Raw genomic sequence first — 19,114 nt, 5'->3', positions numbered from 1 at the left:
ATTGCCTGGGCCTGTCCACGGAACCCAGGCTTGCTGTGTCCTGATTTTACCTGGGAACTTCTACTTTGTTTTTTAAGTCTTTTAACATATACATATATGTATTTATAATTTATTCACTATACATCCCTATTGAAGCGCCCTCCTTTATCTCCTCCCTCTTCCACCTTTGCTCCCTCTTCTCCCCTCCCCCCTCCCCTAGTCCACTGAAAGGGGGAGTTCTCTCCTGCTACCTGACTCTAGCCTATCATACACACACACACACACACACACACACACACACACACACACACACACACGCTCTGTTATTATGCTAGAAATTCCCAGGTCTGATGAGATGCAATTCCTGATTTGTCTTTTTGTCACCTGCATTTTTTAAAATTTTCACTTATCAGATTTGTACACAAATATGATGCGTGTGTGTGTGTGTGTGTGTGTGTGTGTGTGTGTGTGTGTGTGTGTGCGCGCGCGCACGCGCGCGCGCACGCTAGACTGCACGTGTGGAATCAGAGGACAACTTTTCAGAGCCAGTTCTCTCTTTCTACCACCTGGTTCCAAGGACCAAAATCAGGTCATCAGACTTGCTCACATCAATGGACACCCACACATTCCTCATTTCTGAAATGAGAAATTGAACCCGATTGTAACTAACAATCCCCCATCTATAAAGTCGTATGATCAGTGTAGAGCGGAGCAGAAGCACCTTCCCCGCCCCCGCCCCCGCCCCCGCCCCCATCATGAATCCCACCTCCAAGTGATACTGCGAATCCATTTTCTACTCATTCGAGTTTTTCTCGAAGCAAAGCAATTCTCTTTCTATTGATCCTCATTTTCTTTCAAGGCTCTTCTATTCCCAATCCTTCTATAGAGTTGATGGACTAAACTACAAATCTGTTTTCGGATGTTCCTTCTCTGAACCAGAGCTATCATGTAAATCAGCCGTTGCAGGGATGAGCCGTGCTGACACTCGCCGGCTTCAGCAATCATGCGTCTAGTCCTGCGGGGACGAACATCGCCATCAATCCCGGGTGCAGGTGTTCCGTTAACCATGGCTATAGAACTCCACTTTGCGTCTTCCGTGGCGCTAGTTTTTCATTCTTATAGAGACACAAATGTCTGAGGCAGAAAGAATTGTTAGGGGCCCGTGGAAGCGGCGCTTTTTACCTCTTTCATCCTGTTTCCCGGTGGGCAAAATGAAAGATTTTGTGAAGTGGAAAGATGCTGCCCTTTATTTAAGTTTGTTATTTTAAGCGATACCCAGCCTTGCTGCGGAGCCTTCGCTCGGATTCCTGCCCACCACCATCATCATCGGCGTGACTGGGTGTACGCGCTTCATTACAGTGCCCTGAAGCTGGGCTTCGTTTCACAGGGATTGAACAGGTTGGCTCACACATGAGCTCCTGAGTGTAAATTTCCCGGAGAATCATAATCAGATCATTCATCTTCTTGTCTCCAAATTTCCTCAGTACTTGGTTCTCACCCTACAAGTGATGGTGTCTGGACAACCATGAGGATTTAGTAGTTGTTTTTCATTTTTTAATTTCTTCATTCTTCTACATTACACGTGTCCCCCATTTGAAGGCCCACTGCGATGGTTATTTCTTCACCTCTAAACTATGTAACAAACATAGTTCTTTTCTATGTAGATTGTACTGTTACTTTCCACTGTGAAAAGAAATACCAGATGGAAACAACTCAAAAGGAGGAATTATTAGTTTCAGAGATGTTGATCTGTCTTGGTTACGGTGAGGAAGGCCAGGAATCAGACTGAGGTAAGACAGAAAGGAGGCAGAGACAAGAGAGCACTCAAGGACTCTCTACCGTGACCTAGTTTTTCCGGCTAGTCCCTACCTCACATCCCTCTAATAATCCTGCCTTCTGGGAACTCGGCCTCTAGTATATGAGCCTGTGGGGGACATTTCACATTCAAACCATAGCACAAATGATGCATGATATTTAATGTTACAAATTTTGGGGGAACCCAGGAATATTTCAGCCCAAGTGTAAACTACGGATTTCCAGGAATGGTTAAGGCTGGAAAAAATCACAACAGTGTTCTTTAGTTTCTCAACTGGAGGTTCAAAAAAAATAAATAAATAAATAAGTTTCCTATATGCTACTGGATGTGGCCATATGTGGGACCCCCCAGGCCTGAGAGAAACAGTGACAAGCAAGCCAAGTAAGAGCTTATAATCGACTTAGTTTTGGTTACTCATCCCAGGGTACGTGAACCTAATGAGCTGCACTGAATTATATGAGGTGCTTGATTTCTCTACCCTAGGTGGTCCAGAACCACGTCAGACTATGAAGTTTTCTCTACTAACACTGTAGAGAGAAGAACCAGTGAGTGTTTGAGAGGAAATGCTGAAGCCTTTGTCTGTTAGGAACCTACCAGCTTTGGGTAGTTAGAGCTCAGTACTTCAGCCTTGTCTACCACGGTCTGAAACAAGGGTCTGCAATTTTTTTTTTCTGTCAAGTTGCGAATGAGCAAATGCTACCCTTACTAACTATGCGATCAACTACTGCTATAGTCATCCTTGGTACTCAGAGGAGGTTCCAGAACCAAGTGCCTGCAATACTAAAGTCTGCCGATGCTAAAAGCCCTTCTTCAAAAATGCCATAGTGAGACGAGGGAAGCAGTTCAGGGGGAAGAATGTTTGCCTGTGATGCAGGAAGCCATGGTTATCCTCAGCACTGCATAAACCTGGAGAGGGAATACAAGCTTCTAATCCCAGCACAGGAGTTCACGGTCATCCTCCCACGTACAGGAAGTTCAAATCCAGCCTGGGCCCTATCCCGAAACAAAATAAAACGACAACAACAAAAGAAGCATACTGTTTTCATACAAGAGATTCATATGCTTTCATATACTTAAATCCTTTCTAAGTTACTTATCACACCTAATGCAGCATAAATACTGTAAATAGTTGTACTGTATTTCAAGGAATGACATACCTATAAATTCAGTATAGGCCTATGTTGGTGGGGTTTTTTTTTTTTCCTATTTTTAATTTATTATTACTTGGGCCAACAGATGTTAGACCCTTGAGAATTAACAGTCAAGTGTACTCACCTCTGTCATTGTTGTGCTAAAACAGCTCTGTCATAAAAACTGAGTGCCCGTTGCTCTACAGTGTCATCTACACCAATAAAACTATTTACAAAAGCAGGTAGCAGCCTGGATTTGGCCCCAGGTCATAGTTATCATCACTACAGGTGAGTTGATAGACAACATACGTTCTAGTGAGCTTAAGACCTTTCAATCTGTAGAAAGTAGGAGCCAGGAAAAGCAACCAAAGGGAGTGAGTTTCTAACACTGCTATGTGCTAAGTGAGCTTAGGATGACCTGGACCACGGACATGGGTAGAAGGCAAAGTATACAAGGATTGAAGGATGGGGAGGAAGAGGGAGCAGGAAGGAAGAGCTTCGGGAAGGGTTTTTCATGAGCCTGAGATCACCTCTCATTTTGGTTATAATGAGACAAAGATCAGAGCACACATCACCTAAGGAAGGCTGAGCATTTGCCCTCAACCAAAAAAAAAAAAAAAAAAAAAAAAAAAAAAAAAAAAAGCCTTTGTAGAGACCTGGAATTTTATCAATTCATGGCCTTCGTCCATCTCTTTGAAGAAGATTATCAAAACATGAGACCAAGGGAAAGGTAAAAAAGAGAAGAGAATCCTTAAAAATCCATCCCTGGAAGGATGGACAAAAATGGAGGGAAGCATCTGGGAACAATTAAAGTTTTGACCCCACAAACATATGACTTCAGAAAAAACTGTAAATTTGACTCTTGGTGCCTTAGGTTCTTAATCCAGTATCCCTGTCTTCATTACCCTCAGATTCACCTCTCCCTTTTGATTTGGCCATAGTTTATCATGGAACAAAATGCTGGATTGGATGTGTACCAGGTCACTGGAAGCGGGGAGCTGTGGCATCCCAGGGAAGCCAACATTTTCTGGTGATCGATGATGCCTCTTTGCCCAGTCCATGATGGGTCATTCATCACAGTCACTGTAGAGCAGAAGTAGAACTTGTGGAGAGATTTAGGGTTAAGAGCTGGCCTTGGGCCAGATGAGGTCACCTGGTTTCCCTCATTTCCTCCTGGAGTCTGAGACTCTCAGAGAGCTTGGCAGCTTACAGCTTAACCTAAATCTAAATCAGTGTAATGGGACATCAGGGAGCTTACATTTTATGACTTTTGTCCAATTATGCAATGAGGGATGGAAGATGGGAAAAGAAGAATTCGGGAGTTAGAAGTTTGCCAAAGGTATTTGTAGCCCCTAAATAAAGCCCTTAGGTTCTGTCTAGAAAACCTGAGTCAGGAAGGCAGAATGTGAAGTGAGGTGCTTCCTGGTTATGACAGTCCTCAGCACACTTGGATCTTACTTAATAAATTGCCACTTCACAATAAATTGCCCATAAATTACTGGATTGAAAGTGTCAGTCCAACTTGTCAAAGAACTGGAATTATAGCAGAATGGGGCTTCAAGAAGATCACTAGAGAAGGAAGTGAAATGAGACACAATTGCTTTTAGACATTTAATTTTATTGATGACTTTTTCCAGATGGAAAGAGAAGCTATATAACCCCTGCCCTAGCATGGATTGGATCATTTTCCCTCTTAGTTTGCCACCTCTGACCTTCTCTTTGCTCTTCTCTCCCCTCCGGGTGAAAAGGCAAATTTTGCATGGCAGGGAGACCCCATACAATGGATAGGAGAAGCTGTGAATAAGGAAAAGCACTGTACTCAGCAGGTGTGTGTGTGTGTGTGTGTGTGTGTGTATACATGTTCATGTGTGCACACATGTGCACCTATGTTGGGGGGCAGAAGTCTTTCTTTGGTGTCTTCCTCAGTGGCTTTACCACCTTATTTTGGGGGGCAGAGTGGCTCTCTTTTACCTAGAACTCACCCAGTTAAGCTAATGATGTGAGTGAGTATCTAGCAAAGCCAGAGAGCTCCCTGACTCTGCCTCCCCTCCCCAGCACTGAGATTAAAAGCAAGGGCCACCACACCTAGCTTTTCATGTGCCTTCTCGGATCAAACTCATGACCTATGCAAGCACTTTACTAACTGAGCCACCTCTCCAACCTCAATATTTTTTTTTAGGAAAGGAGGAAACAGTCCTTATTTTCATGTCTGATGGAGACATACTGGTTTTCGAGTGAAATAGCTTATGAGTCTTGAGCTCTGTCTTGTTCCAACCTGGTACAAAAGAAGTTGAAGAGTCAAACCTCTGCAGCTATTTCCCAGACTGGTATTCTGCTGTCATACAGGCAGACAGCAAGCAAATGCGGTTTTCCATCTATTGAACCTGTCTTAGGCAAAGCCCTTAAAACAGGGCTAGTGTATAATGCTATTGAATCTGGCTTTTAAGCTGTCTGCAATCAGGCAGAGCTCTCCAGAGGGTGAAACTATATTAAGCTTTAATTCTCTAGTTAATTTTTTTGTAGCCATAAAATTAGGTTCCTTGTCTTTTGCTTACTTTCTCCAGCTCTCCACTCAGTAAATCAGCAGACCCAGGCTTGCTCTCTCCAAGCCTATTAGTTAGAGAGAGAATGAAACTAAACAGTTACATAGAAACTTCCGACACCACAAAGTCCAAAAAAAGGGGGAAAAGATTACGATTCCTCATGTCTGTGTTGCATAGTTTGGGTCTTTTCTCTTAAATTGGCCTCCACCCCCACTTTGCTTGTTCTTTCTTAGCTTTTGGCAGACAGTCTCTGTGTACATAAACAGTAAGTGTTAACTCATAACACCAGTCTGTCATATAGGTGTTCTACTTTCACTGACCTTGTAAGTGGGTATGCCCTAAACTGTAACCTCCAAACCTTAAAATGAAAATTTAAATCACATCTCCAGGCAATCAATTTCTACAGTTTTTACCATTGTTATATACAGAAGTGTTTGTTAATGAGAGTTTATGTCAGAGACAAGCCTGTTCTAGAAGGTCATCCAGGATGCCCTAATGTTCCATAAATCCATCCATCCTTGTTTATATCTGATCTGTAGTGGTAAATGTAATGAGTTTTGAGTTCCAGGGTAATTCTAAAACCTGCCCCTCTGCTTCTGACTTTAAATAAACCTTATTTTCAAAATAATATTTGCCAAAACCCCGGTCTACCTGATTATAGCAATCAAGATGTTTTGGGTATATTGAATGTATTCTGAAAATGCATGGTTTAATTATGACATTTTCTATGTCCCCTTTCCTATAATTATTCTTCTCTGCATTATGCACATCCTGAATGGCCAAAGAGCTATCTGCAAGGGGAAAAAAATGAATAAGTGGAAAATTAAATGCCCAGTTAACTAAGGACATGGTTCTGTGCAGATATGGAAAACAAGTCATATCTTAAAAATACAGTCCACTCGTCTTGAAGGGCCTCGGATAAACAAACTTAGTGTTACTCAAGCTGATCATATGCTACTAATTTACTCCCCAGCTTTTCCATTAAACTCTCCACAGGTGAACCCATATAACAATTAAGTCTAGCACAGTCCAGACTCAGGTAATGGATTAAAGTTAAGTAGATACGCTTTTGAAAAGGCAGCATGTAATCATGGACTGTGCTGCAGTTGTCAACATAAAAACTTTCATAAATGCAAGATAAAGTATGATAATACACACTGCTCTCAGTCTTTTTTATTTAAAAAAAAATAGCTTGGGATATGTAATAGAAAAGCAAAAGTCATTGAGTAATGCCAGACCAGTGACTTGGAAACCGGACCCAAAAGTTTCCAGATGATCCACGGGGAGTATGCCAGGTGGTGGAGAGCCAGAGACAGTATAAGGGGAGCTGATGCTTATGTAGAATCAAAGAAGAGAGGGATGTACACATGCCTCTGAATTATTAGATTTCCTCTGTCCCGAACAAATAAGAACTAGTGAATTAGCTTTTTGCAAATTTCTGAAGCTCTAAAGTACTTTGTGAGAGGTTTTATAGCAAGCTCTATCCAACTTCAAATGCATTTTATGACTTAACAGTTGTTTGAATTTAGAAAAGTATTGAGTCCTCTAAGTAGCCCATCTTTCAGCCTTTCCAGGGGGCTGTTACCTTATAGATAATCTTTATAAGACCCCAGCATGCACGACTGATGCCCTCATTCAACAAACTGATGTGCTGTTCAGAGATTAAAACCCCTTGCTTCTAAGAAACAACTATTTCTGGTCACATACTAGATTTATGTAGAGGAAATAAGATTGTATGCACAGCATCCATTTGGAAACTATTTGGAGGCAGTAATTTTTAAGGAGTCATCACAAGTCATGGGTTGACTAAGCATTAGTGAGACTCCGGAAGCCCATCACCGGCCCTCTCATCTGTCCTGCCAGCGGGAGGCAGCCCCATGACCAGCAGGGACATATCGATTGTGCAGACCATTAGCTGCAAGCAGAAAACCCAAGGAAAATATCCAGAAAGAAAATTCTGTCTTCCTAAAGATGAGGTTCCCCTTCTGCTACTGGTATCCTGGGGTATTGATTGGAGTCACATGACCTCATTTACAGGTTACTTGCCTAGACAACCTCTTTACGGGCACAGAAATAGGTTCTAGCCTTCCGCAGTTCCAACAAGCACTGTGGTCCTTCATATGGAATGCTGAACTTGGAGGTGCTGTTCGGCACTTGCAGTTGTGAGTTGTGGGGGTTTGATGATGGTACTGTTATATCGTTGAGTGGGCTAACGGGGAAGAGCTAGCACAGACAGGAGGCAGAAGCTTAGATCTGAACAGACATCTGTCTGAGAGAGCTACCAGGGCATCTGGCTGGCTATTGATACTGGTCACCCTTTGACACACCTGCCCTTTTTGTGCTCCTATCTATGAGAATACTCACCCTGTGTATCTGTGAAAGATATTATTGATTCAGATTAAGATAACATAAAGCAGACGCAAAGCTACCTTCACTTTTATTTTATTTTAGCTATATTTTTATTTATTTTTCTTTTGAAACAATTAGAGAAGAACATGAGATATGCATTATTTTCAAGCGGGAACTTGAATTACCTAAGGTCAGAAACAGTTGAGAAGGGAATGATAAAATAAGTCTGGCCCAAGAAAGAGCTAGTCATCATGAATCTTCACAGAAGTTCGCAATTAAACTGTTTTGGCTAAGGAAACTGATGCCAAATTCTGGGAGCCATACCTAATGGCTGAGCTTGAACTCCTGTTGAACTTGAACTCTAGGAAGTATTCCCAGCTCTGACCCCCTCATCTCCCTAGGAAGCTGCTTCTCTGGGCCTCCATTACTTAGCATAGCCTATGCTTACCTGGGACTTGATCTTTGACCTCCTGTGGCAGCATTCTCCAGGATGTCAAACAGCTTTATACGCTGGGATGTTTCTCTTTCAGATTTTGGATGCCTTAAAGTACAGCTTGCTCCTGCCAGCTAGCATCCTAGCCACTGGCCTCATACTTCACCATTTCAGAGTGACCCTGGCTGTAGCTTATCTGCCTGGCTAGTTCAAGCATTTGAGACTTCAGCCCTTCTGTGCACCCACCCCCTTCACAATGCATCCTTCCCAGTATATATCTGTGGTAACTCCTAGTTTCAACCTCTCTGTTAAAACATTTTAGTCTACCCCACAGCCTACTAGACAAACAAACAAACAAAACATAAAACTGTATACTAAGAGGCTGAGGAGACAGCTCAGTTGGTAAAGTGCTTGACTTTTGCAAACTTCTGAGTTTGCTCCCCAGAATCCATGTTAAATACATAAATACATACATACATACATACATACATACACATATACATATGTATATTTGTGTAGTGGTGTGTTTTTGTGTTTATAATCCAGGTGCTTGGAAGGCAGAGTGCTGGAGGTAACTGTCTGGTCAGTCTAGCCTCCTTTGTGAGTTCTAGATTAGTGGACGAGCCTGTCTCAAAATAAGATGGGAAGGCTTTTAAGAGAAAACCTGAGGGTGTCCTCAGGTTTCTAGGTGTGTCTGGTTGCACAGCAGCATATACCCACAAAATTCCGTGCAGTGGATTTCTCTGAATGTCTAATCCTATTAACTCTGAACATTAGCTTTCTTTACTTCTTGTTTTTCTACCTTGGAAACCAAGCATACTCCTTTATTTTCATTCAGATATTTATCAAGCATCTAATGTCCTAGAGGAGGGATATTCAATAGTGGGATTGAACAGACACAGCCCAGGCCCCATAGAGTTAACTGTCTAATGTAGTCAAAACCTTAATTAATGCTATAACAAAAAAGTAAACACAGACTCACATCTGTGCTCAGAACAAGATAGAAAAGTTCACAGTGCTGTGCGAATCTTGTACAGGTCTCTGATCTCCTTGGGCACGTCCACAGAGGCGTTCCAGAAGACTTGATGTAAGCTTGGAACATTGTAGAGGTTAACTAGCAGAGAAAAAGAAAACAAAAGGGCACATTCAAGACCTCCTTAAGGATTTTGCTCTTCTATTCTCAGAACAAGGGAAGCCCCTTCAGGACTGTAAACAGAAGGCCACAGAGAAATTTGCATTTCAAAAGTATATCTGGACCCTGGGAGGGCACATTTGAGGAGACAATTGTGAATGTGGGAAAGACAGTTGGGAGACTATCGAAGATGTTCAAGCCAGAAATGACATCATCTGAACTGGGAAAATAACAGTGGGGTTGGAGATAAGTGGACAGATACTCTAAATGATATTTAGAATTTGAATCTAGAAATATAGGATAGAGATATTGATAGGAGGCTGGGCAAAGGAAGGTCAAGTGTCACTCCTGGGATCCTAGCATAGTAGGTCTGAGGGACCTGTATTGCCCTTAAGGTGACATCTCAAACTGCCAGTTGGTCTGGCTCCGTGATTGGGAGGAGGTGACTGGAGAAATCTACCCACAATTCATTCAGGTAGAGAAGATCCTTAAATGCACACATAGTCATTGGATGTGTGTGTTTGGTTGGGGAAAGAGCTACACCACTGGTGACTGGCATGAAAGGGAAAGAGCGTCAAGGAGGCTGGAAAGTTGCCACTTGCCATGCTTTACCATCTGTGCCTTGGCACGTGTGCTTAATGGTCATTCTGTTCCTTTGCTTGGACCCTGAAAACACCTGGGAGTTGGAGTCCTTCTGGGCTCACTCCTATCCTAATTGTTCCTTTCCGAAGCTCTGGCAGAGTCTACAAAGCTCACTTCCACCTTCCTTCCCAGCCCCAGCACTTCCTGAAGCTGCAGCTGGGTGAACTTCAAAAAAGACAAGTGTGGTCTCCCTCCTCCTCTGCTTCCTCTATCTGGGGCTTCCTGTTGCTGACAGAATCAAGTGAAAGTTTTCCGGAGCTGGCACACAGGACTGCTAACAATGGGATTGCTCCCTCCCTTTCTGTTCTCTCACAACACACTGGTTATAGTGTCCTGGCAGGAATCTTGCTACACCATAGCTGCCGGAAGCTTCTTTCCTCCGCAGCTGGAATGCAGCCAGGCCCTGAGGAGGAGACTGGATCTCACCTTCTTGAAGCTCCTCAAGCCCGGAAGGGAAGCTGGCATTTAGGGAGCATGCAGGAATGAGCTCTTTCTTCCCCAGGACTAAAGTGAACGCCAAGTCTCTCCCCTTACCTATATCAGAGGCATGCTTTTATATGCAAAAGGATCTGTCTTGCTAAAGGAAAGGAGTTAGGAAAATCAGAATAAGAAGACAAGTGCAGTCATTTAGATTAAGCCAATAGTCAAAGCTGCTTTGCCAGTTTCAGGTATGGTATTATTGTTACTCAAAATAAAATGCCCTCAAAACCTCATTGGATTAAATTCCACAGAATACGGGTTTAGCAAGGAAGAGTTCAAACTTGTTCTTCAAATGTGAAAAACCTCAGAGGAAAAGATGTCTGTTTAAGCAATTAAATATCTGCTCTTAGACACGATTTTACTGATTTCCCCTAATTTAGATTCTTTGTTTACTTGGGGAAAGGGAGGAAAGAGAAGTCGAGGGAGGGGGAAGGAAGTAGGAGGGAGGGTAAAAGAAAGGGAGGGAGGGAAAAAAGAGGGAGGAGGGAGAGAGGGAGGCATGAAAACACACAGAACATGAACATATTTTTATATAAATTCAAAAAATCTAGTCATTTGGAGTAAAAGAAATTAGATTATTTGCTTCTCGAAGGTTTTAATTTCCCCCTTCCTTTGATTGGAGAGTAGCCGGCTGTCCTAACGGCTTGCCCAGTATTGACGCATTACAAAGAATTTACGTACTGAAAAAGTAATCTGTACTCTTGTGGGATTTGCACATGTGAAATGTGTGTGGTCTTGTCCCCTCCCCATTCCCAGTGAGATACAGATAATTCCAAAATGAGAGTTTTAACTATTTACTATTAACTATTGTCCTAGTTTAGGGGTTATATGGAGGGGGGTGGATTCTGAGGGCCTTTTGCTATAAATTCCTGACTATCTGTGAACTTGTATCCTCAGCCACCTGAGCATTAGGGTTATTCATGAAACTACCACATCCCAATTCTTATTTTACTAAGTGCCTAAATCTGTGTAGATTCTTGAGCACTGGGTATTTTCTTGTGTTGAACAGAAAGGCTCGTAAAGTAGCATAGGTGATATTAAATATATATGTGCGGCTAGAGCTGTATCCATGGTATAACCCTTGCCTAGCACACATACACCCTGTATGACAAAAGCAGAGTGTGTGTGTGTGTGTGTGTGTGTGTGTGTGTGTGTGTGTTCCCTGAAGCTCTAGTAATCGATAGTGAATCTGTAGTTAAATGTTATATCTTGTTGAGGAAAGATGCACTGTCTCAAAGTATGTTAATTGTTTCTTATCTCAACTTACAGACATCCCCAACATAGTGTGATAGGCTGAATAAGGATGAGTAAGGATCTGAGCTGTGCCAGGGATGGAAACTGGGGTCTGGTGTTCAAATGCACGAGTCCTGAATCAGACTGGGAACCAGACTAGGAACTTTCAGGCTTAAAGATTATCTCGCATTTGCACATAATGCTTTTTAAAGCAAGGCCAGAGAAATAAGTAAGCCTTTGCTATAAGGGGTGTGTGTGTGTGTGTGTGTGTGTGTGTGTGTGTGTGTGTGTGTGGTGTATTAAGTAATGTATTTTCTTATAGGCAAGAAAGTGAAGTGGCTGAGCTATGCTAAATGCATGCAAAATTAACATCAAAATTATTTAACTCATTAAAAATATGAAACTAGCTCTCTTCTCTTACACTGTCTTTGCCTCAGTTTCTCTCCTGTGGGCTCCCACCATCTCTCTCTCTCTATTTCTCTCTCTCACTCTCTCTCTAACTATCTATCTTTCCACCTCCATCCAATAAACCTCTTTCATATAAAAATATGAAACTAATACGGTAGACATGGTAATATTGATATTGTATCTGTAAATTCCTCAATAGATATGATTCACCTGCCACTTGAATAATCCTTGTAAGCCAAGCCCAGTCCTAAAATCTGCTATCTCTAGTATTTCATTTTTCTTCTCATGATATCCCTATAAACCAGCACCATGATTATCCCATTTTATAGTCAAGGAAAACAAAGCACAGAGTTCACATGAATGTACACTGTTAAGATGAATGTTTACTAAGAACCTTCTACAAATGAATCATACATAACCATACCAAGCTGAAAAAAGTGTATCTAATGATCTGTGTGATGAATACAATTGAAATACACCTGACGAATAGAAGTTAATTTCCCCATATAATTTTATTTGGAGTTTGTTCCTACTATATAAATAATTTTCATTATTAAAGTTTAAAAGTAAGAGCTCTGATGTATTTTTTTAAAAAAATCTATGTAGGAAGCCAATGAAAACATTTTGCTTTGTACACTTTGAAATGTTACCAGTGCTCTGTGCTATTTATCTGCCTGCTTATTCATTCTTCTCTTTGTCCAGCAAATAGCTCCTAGAGTCGTTGCCTCATAGTATTTATTACAACGTAATTCAAGCACATATCTACAATCCTGATGTCTTAAGCCAAAAGTCGTGGGCAAAACCCAAAATGAAGCAAAATTTTAGGACATTTGAAATCCCCATCATGCCAACCTTCAGTGAACGTCTCAGATGTCACATGTCTCGAGTCTCACGTGACTCTCAGATCTTAATTAAGCACAGTCTCCACCTGGCGTGCTAACATCAGTATCGCTGAGCCCCAGCTTTAATAGGAATGCAAATTGTAAACCCACTTAAAGCGACCGCCTCCTTAAGCAACTTCAGAAATATTTATTCTCCAATGGTGATCAGACTGTGAGCAAACTGTAGCCAGAGGAGGTCAGCTCCGATTTGTGCCAGCACGTCCAAGCTGCCAAAAAAAACATAAGAACACATGTAGAACAATGAGTTGTAAGTTGAAGGTTCTAGCTCTCACAAAAAAGTTAACTTCCCAATATCCACTTGCACCTCTTTTGTTCAAGAAGGAAAACAAGGACTGGGCATGGAATGGGATAGGGCTACCCAATGGAAATATTTATTCAAGCGGTGACCTTTCTGTTTGTCTCTGTTTCCTTGGACATGCTGTTTTAATAAGTGTTTGTGATTTTAATCCACACAGCGTCTTACTATTTTCCAAAGATTCTTGGATGCTCTCTGAGCTATTTCACAACGAGAAATGGGCGTTTACTTGGAGCTTGTTCTGGAAACGTCCCTTGGGATTCCTCTGTGTGAGCTGAACAGAGTTTATTGGAAGAAATGGCTGCTGTTGTTGTTGTTTTATACATTCAATGCTGATAGTAAAATGTCTGTGTTCCCATAATCTTTATAGTAATAACCTAAGGCTATAGACTTCAGTTACCCAGTAGACTTTTGTATTTTAGAACATGGAGATCAAACCCAGGGTCTTGTGCATGCTAGGTTAGTCTACCACTGCAGTGACATTCCTAGCCCCTGCCTCAAGCCTCTCTATGCACACTCTCAGCTCTCTGGAGATCTGGAGTGTGGTATTGTTCTCTGCCAAACGGCACCCCTGCACAGAGCAGTGGGTACTGCAGACTGTGAGACCATTTAGCAAGAAGACCTGAGTAAATTGCTCATATCCTCAGTCAGGTCCCTTACTACAAAATTATAAAATCAGACATGTTCATCTCTCAGATCCTCAGCTCTGATTACATGTTTATAAAACTCTCCAAAGAATTCCTGGAAAGGCCCCTCATTCATACACAAGTATTTTAAGGAGAACAGCAAAGTGCCTACTATGTGCCAGGAGTCATACTATAAACCATCTTCTCAGATAGCACTTACTGTGGGTCAGATGAGGAAGTTACAGTGCCAAACAAATGCCAGGGTAATCTAACTAAACTGAGTTAGCGTCTAATGCGTTAAGACGAGCCCTAATTTTGTATTAAAATGAAACAGCTTCTACTTTCACCAAATAAATCACATATAATTAAGGACTGGATAGTACAAAAGAAAAATCATTACTGTTCCCAGACACCTGTTCATCTAGTTCTGGCTGTCCTTGGGGGAAGATGATTATCATTCTTATCCAATAGGTAGATTTTTATATGTACAAAGAACATGGAGGCTGTATGTAGCTCTCAGTAACTAATCCATCTGTGACCACCATGGACATCAAGCCAATTTATGCTCATTTCCTGGACTCATGCTCTCCGATTTGATCACTCTGTGACTACATTGTAGAATGGGTCAATAAAAAGTACAGGACATTCCAAATAACTTTTAATTTCACCAAAACGGTAAATAAATTCTTTAGTGGGAGTTTGCATCAAATATTTCCCAAACCATACCTGAATTAAAACATTGTTTATCTGAAATTCTAATTTAAGTGGATATCTTGAGTTTTTGCCCAGTGCATCTGACATGGCAAATATTAATGATAGAATGTCATCCTCTGTACCTCCAGTTAGGTACACCTCCTAACATCCCATTTTGTATAAACTCAGCAATGGATTAACTCACTGATAATGTTAGAGCCCTTGTGGTCCTGTCACCTTTCAATAGCTCCACCCTCTGGATATCACACTTTATAATTATTATTAATTTATTCACTTTACATCCCAATCATAGCCTCCTCCCTCATCTCCTCCCGGTCCCACTCTTCCTCCTTCTTCCCTCCATCTCTGTCCCCTAGTCCTCAGAAAGTGGGAACCCTCCTTCCTTACCAATGGACCCCAGACTATCAAGTCTCTTCAGGACTGCCTGCATCCTCTTTCTCTGTGGACTGGCAGGGCTGCACCACATGGGGGAAGTGATTGAAGAGCAGGCAACAGAGTTTGCATCAGAGACAGGCCCAGGTCCCCTTACTGAGTGACCAACACGAAGACAGAGCTGCCTATTGGCTATATCTGAGCAAGGGGTCTAGGTCCTCTCCACACATGATTCTCGGTTGGTGCATCAGTTTCTGCAGGCCCTCCTGAGCCCAGATTTGTTGGCTCTGTTAGTCTCCTTGTGGAACCCCTGTCTTTTCCAGGTCAACACGAGCCTTTGGGATAAACCCTTCACATTCAAAATAGACAGAGTTTATCTATGACTTCAGGAACATATACTCTTGCACCTTAACTTCTAAGAATGATCTAAAAGAGATTTATTTATGCTATTCCTCTTTTGGCACACACAAAAACTTCTTGTTCCTAATAAGTCACCATGGAGCTGAGTTATTCTTGTAATTCATAGTCACTCCTTACAGCGCTTCTAGAAACTACTGATGTGTCAGATCTGACATTGGTTTCATTTTCCTATGTGTAGGGAACGTATGCATTGTGCACATCTCAGCTTCATAACAAAGATACAGTAACAGTACAGCTGCCAATCATGAGTGGTCATGCACAAGTTATGAACCTCCCTTTCCCTGACATGAGTGTTTCTCCAAAATAGAATAAAGTACTTTGTTTTAAGAAATGAATTGCTTTGGGTTAGAAAAATGCAGTTTAAAAATCACAATTAGATGCCTTCTCATACTCATTAGGATGGCTACTCTCAAAAAACAAATGCAAATAAATAAATAAATAAATCAAGTATTGATGAAGACAGGGTAACATTGGGACCCTTTTGTACTGCTGACAAGAGTATAAAGAAGTGCAGCCAATATGTAAATGTGGGGGCACGCATGCAAGTGTGTGTATTTGTGTTGTGTGTGTGTCTGTGTGCCATAGCTTTCACCTACAGCCTGCATGTCATCCTGCCATAAGTAACTTATGCAAATAGTTGGTACAGTGTATTGTTTAGAAAATAATGACAGAAAAATCTGCATGTTCAGCACAGATACAATTTTTAAAATAATTTTGGTCTCTGTGGTTTCAATCAAAATCGCCCATAGGCGCAAACATTTGAATGCTTAGTCACCAGGAAGTGGAGCTCTGAGAGGATTAGAAAGCTTAAGGGGTGTGGCATCTTGGAGGAATTATGTCACTGCGGTTGGGATTGAGGTTTCATAAGTACATGCCAGGCCCAGTCTTTCTCTCTCTCTCTTTCCCTTTCTTGCTCTCTCTCTCTCTTTCTCCCTCCCTCTCTGCTCTTTCTCCCTCTCTGCTCTTTCTCCCTCTCTCTCTCATTCTCACTCTCCCACTCTCTCTTCTCTCTTATCTCCTCTACCCCCATCTCTCAGCCAGTGGATCTCCATGTAGAATTCTCAGCTACTTTGCCAGCACCATGATGATAATGGACTAACCCTCTGAAACATTAAGTAACCCCACAATTAAATGATTTTTTTTTTGTAAGAGTTGCCTTGGTCATGGTGTCTCTTCATAGCATTAAAATCTGGATTGAGATGTTTGATTCATTCTACAGATACATAATATATAAATATGGAGGGCCAGTGATACATGATTTTTTGATTTGTAACTATTGTATAGTTTTGACTTAAATATGTATCTATATTCCTTGCCAGAAGTTTCTTATCAAACTAACTAACTAACTAACTAACTAACTAACTAACTAACTAACTAACTAACTAACTAACTAAACCCACTATATCAAATCTGTAGTTAAAGCCAGCTTTAGCAAAAGAGGTGAAAGAAATTATACTGGGTAAAAACGTTTAAAATATTTTTAGGCTGCCAGGCCTCAGAGCAGCCAGCATCCTAAACACTGAAAAGTGACATGGAAAGGAAGAGAGAGGGAGGGAGAGAGAGAGAGAGAGGGTCTGGCATGTACAGTGACCTGGCACAGATAAAATCTGACTCAGCCCCTACAGGATTTAGCCCCTGCAGTGTGTGATGCCCAGGTTCTAACCAAGTCCCTCAGTGTTTCAAGCACTTGAGCCATCTTTGGGATCTTTAGGATAGCAATCATGGTCTTTTTCACAACACTTGCATTTTCTGGAACCAACCCAATCAGAAACAATCTATAACCTGCTGGCCTTGTTCTTTCTGTTTTTCTCCCTGCCACTGCCATTTCTTCAGTCCTATCTCTTGTTTCCTCCTCTGCCTGTCTTGACATCAGTGTGGAAATATTTTTTAACTATAACCAGCTGAGCACCAAGAAACAGCCATTTCTGTTGAGAAGTTTTATAAGACTCCTTTTGTTCAAATGCCTGGGTGGTGTTCAGTAATGGAAGTCTCTCCACTCGGATTCATAAAGGCAATTGTTTAGCTCAGGCTTTGAAAAGGTTTCCAAAGGGCAATACAAATCAGGGGCTATTAAATGCTATGGATTTAAAAAAAATCAGGAGGATATTGTGGGATTACAGTAATAATACAAACAGTATTTATTATGGATCATTGGATTTGAGTTACAGTATAATCATAGCTATTTTATTGAAATGGTTTTCTTCAATGCTCGTCTATTTACTGAATTTTTTTGAAAAATGAAACAGAGTTCATTTAGTCACCCCACAATGAAGCAAAGATTGACTCCTCATTTCCTGTTATTTTTCCTTGCTCCCTTAAAGTATATATACATTTTTTTTGAAAAATTTAATAGCTTACAATTCATTGCTTTCCTTTCTTTTTAGGTCCTTCCCACTCCTTATGCCCTGTGGGAAAGACTGAGGAAATAAAATAAAAGGGCTACAGGAGAGAAGTCAGTCAAAGCGAGCCCTCGCTGCTCCACGGGCTTTAGCTCTTTTATGTATTATTCTTTGACATAGAGGGAATTCGCATAAAGAAAATAAGAGATTTATAATTCTCGTAATTTGGCTGGGAGCACACAGCTGCATACTTCCTGTGTGTTACCGCTTTCTGGTTGCCTAGCTTCACAACACAACATTGCAAAACTATTTTTTCAGCACAATTACACACATGTGTCAATGAATCCACTTCCCCAACTTTTTACAGAATGTGTTAAAAACAATTGATGTCAGCATGTCGAATTCCAAATTCGTGATTAAATCCTCCTTGGTTAACACAACATTTTGCTAAACACTAGGACCTCCTGAAACTGCATGAAAGAAAGAGACATAAAATATTCAAGAACTGAGAGAAACGAAGTTATAGTATACTAGGGTTTTCATTATTTCTTTTTTCCTGAAAGCTGTAGAACAAAGAAAGGAATGTTCTTACATGCTGAAATTAGTTAAATTCCCAACTGTAAATTTCAAGTATGTTAGCAATAGCCCATAACAAATGGCTTAGTGTTGACTCCCGATGACATAACCAATACCCTGAGAAACTTGAGTGTGATCCCAGATTCCCCATGTTTATCTCCTTGGGGTTATAAAGAGTAGCAAAGGTATTTCTGTATCAGAGGATACAGGGAGGATTTCTGTCTCTCTACATGAAACAGACTAATGCTGTCGGCTGGTGTGTGCCAGCTTCCTACAAAGGCTGTTGGCCTGAAGAGCTGATTCAATAAATTCTCTAGAAAGGTGATGAAAAGAAGGCTAAGAAGGCACGCTAAGGAGAAGGCTCGTGTGTAAAGTACTTGTCACACAAGTTTGAGTATCTGAGTTTAGCTTCCCAAAAGCAGGGTAACGCTGGGTGTACTAGCACACATCTGGAATCCCAGCACCCCTACAGTGAGATGGAGAAGGTAGACAGAACTCCAGGAAGGTCATGAGCCAGTTAGCCTGCTGGTGCAGTCAGTGAGAGGGTCCGTGTCAAACAAGGTAGAAAGGACTGTTGAGGTCGGTCTCTGACCTCTGCATGCACTCTGTGGTATGTGGGCATGTAGTCACATATATGAACACATATCACACATCCATCCATACATGCATATGTATATATGTGTGTGTGTGTGTGTGTGTGTGTGTGTGTGTGTGTGTGTGTGTGT

The 19,114-nt window shown here is 41.4% G+C and overlaps 1 protein-coding gene across 2 annotated transcripts in view; it reads left to right on the top strand.

The window, feature by feature from the left end:
* Celf2 (CUGBP Elav-like family member 2) overlaps positions 1-19,114 on the top strand; it is an 837,937-nt gene that overhangs the window by 300,511 nt on the left and 518,312 nt on the right. The window lies entirely within an intron of this gene.

This window comes from Psammomys obesus, unplaced genomic scaffold, assembly GCF_907164565.1.
Source record: "Psammomys obesus unplaced genomic scaffold, mPsaObe1.curated_primary_1811, whole genome shotgun sequence".
In the NCBI taxonomy this organism is placed as follows: Eukaryota; Metazoa; Chordata; class Mammalia; order Rodentia; family Muridae; genus Psammomys; species Psammomys obesus.
This window is presented reverse-complemented; position numbering and strand designations above follow the sequence as displayed.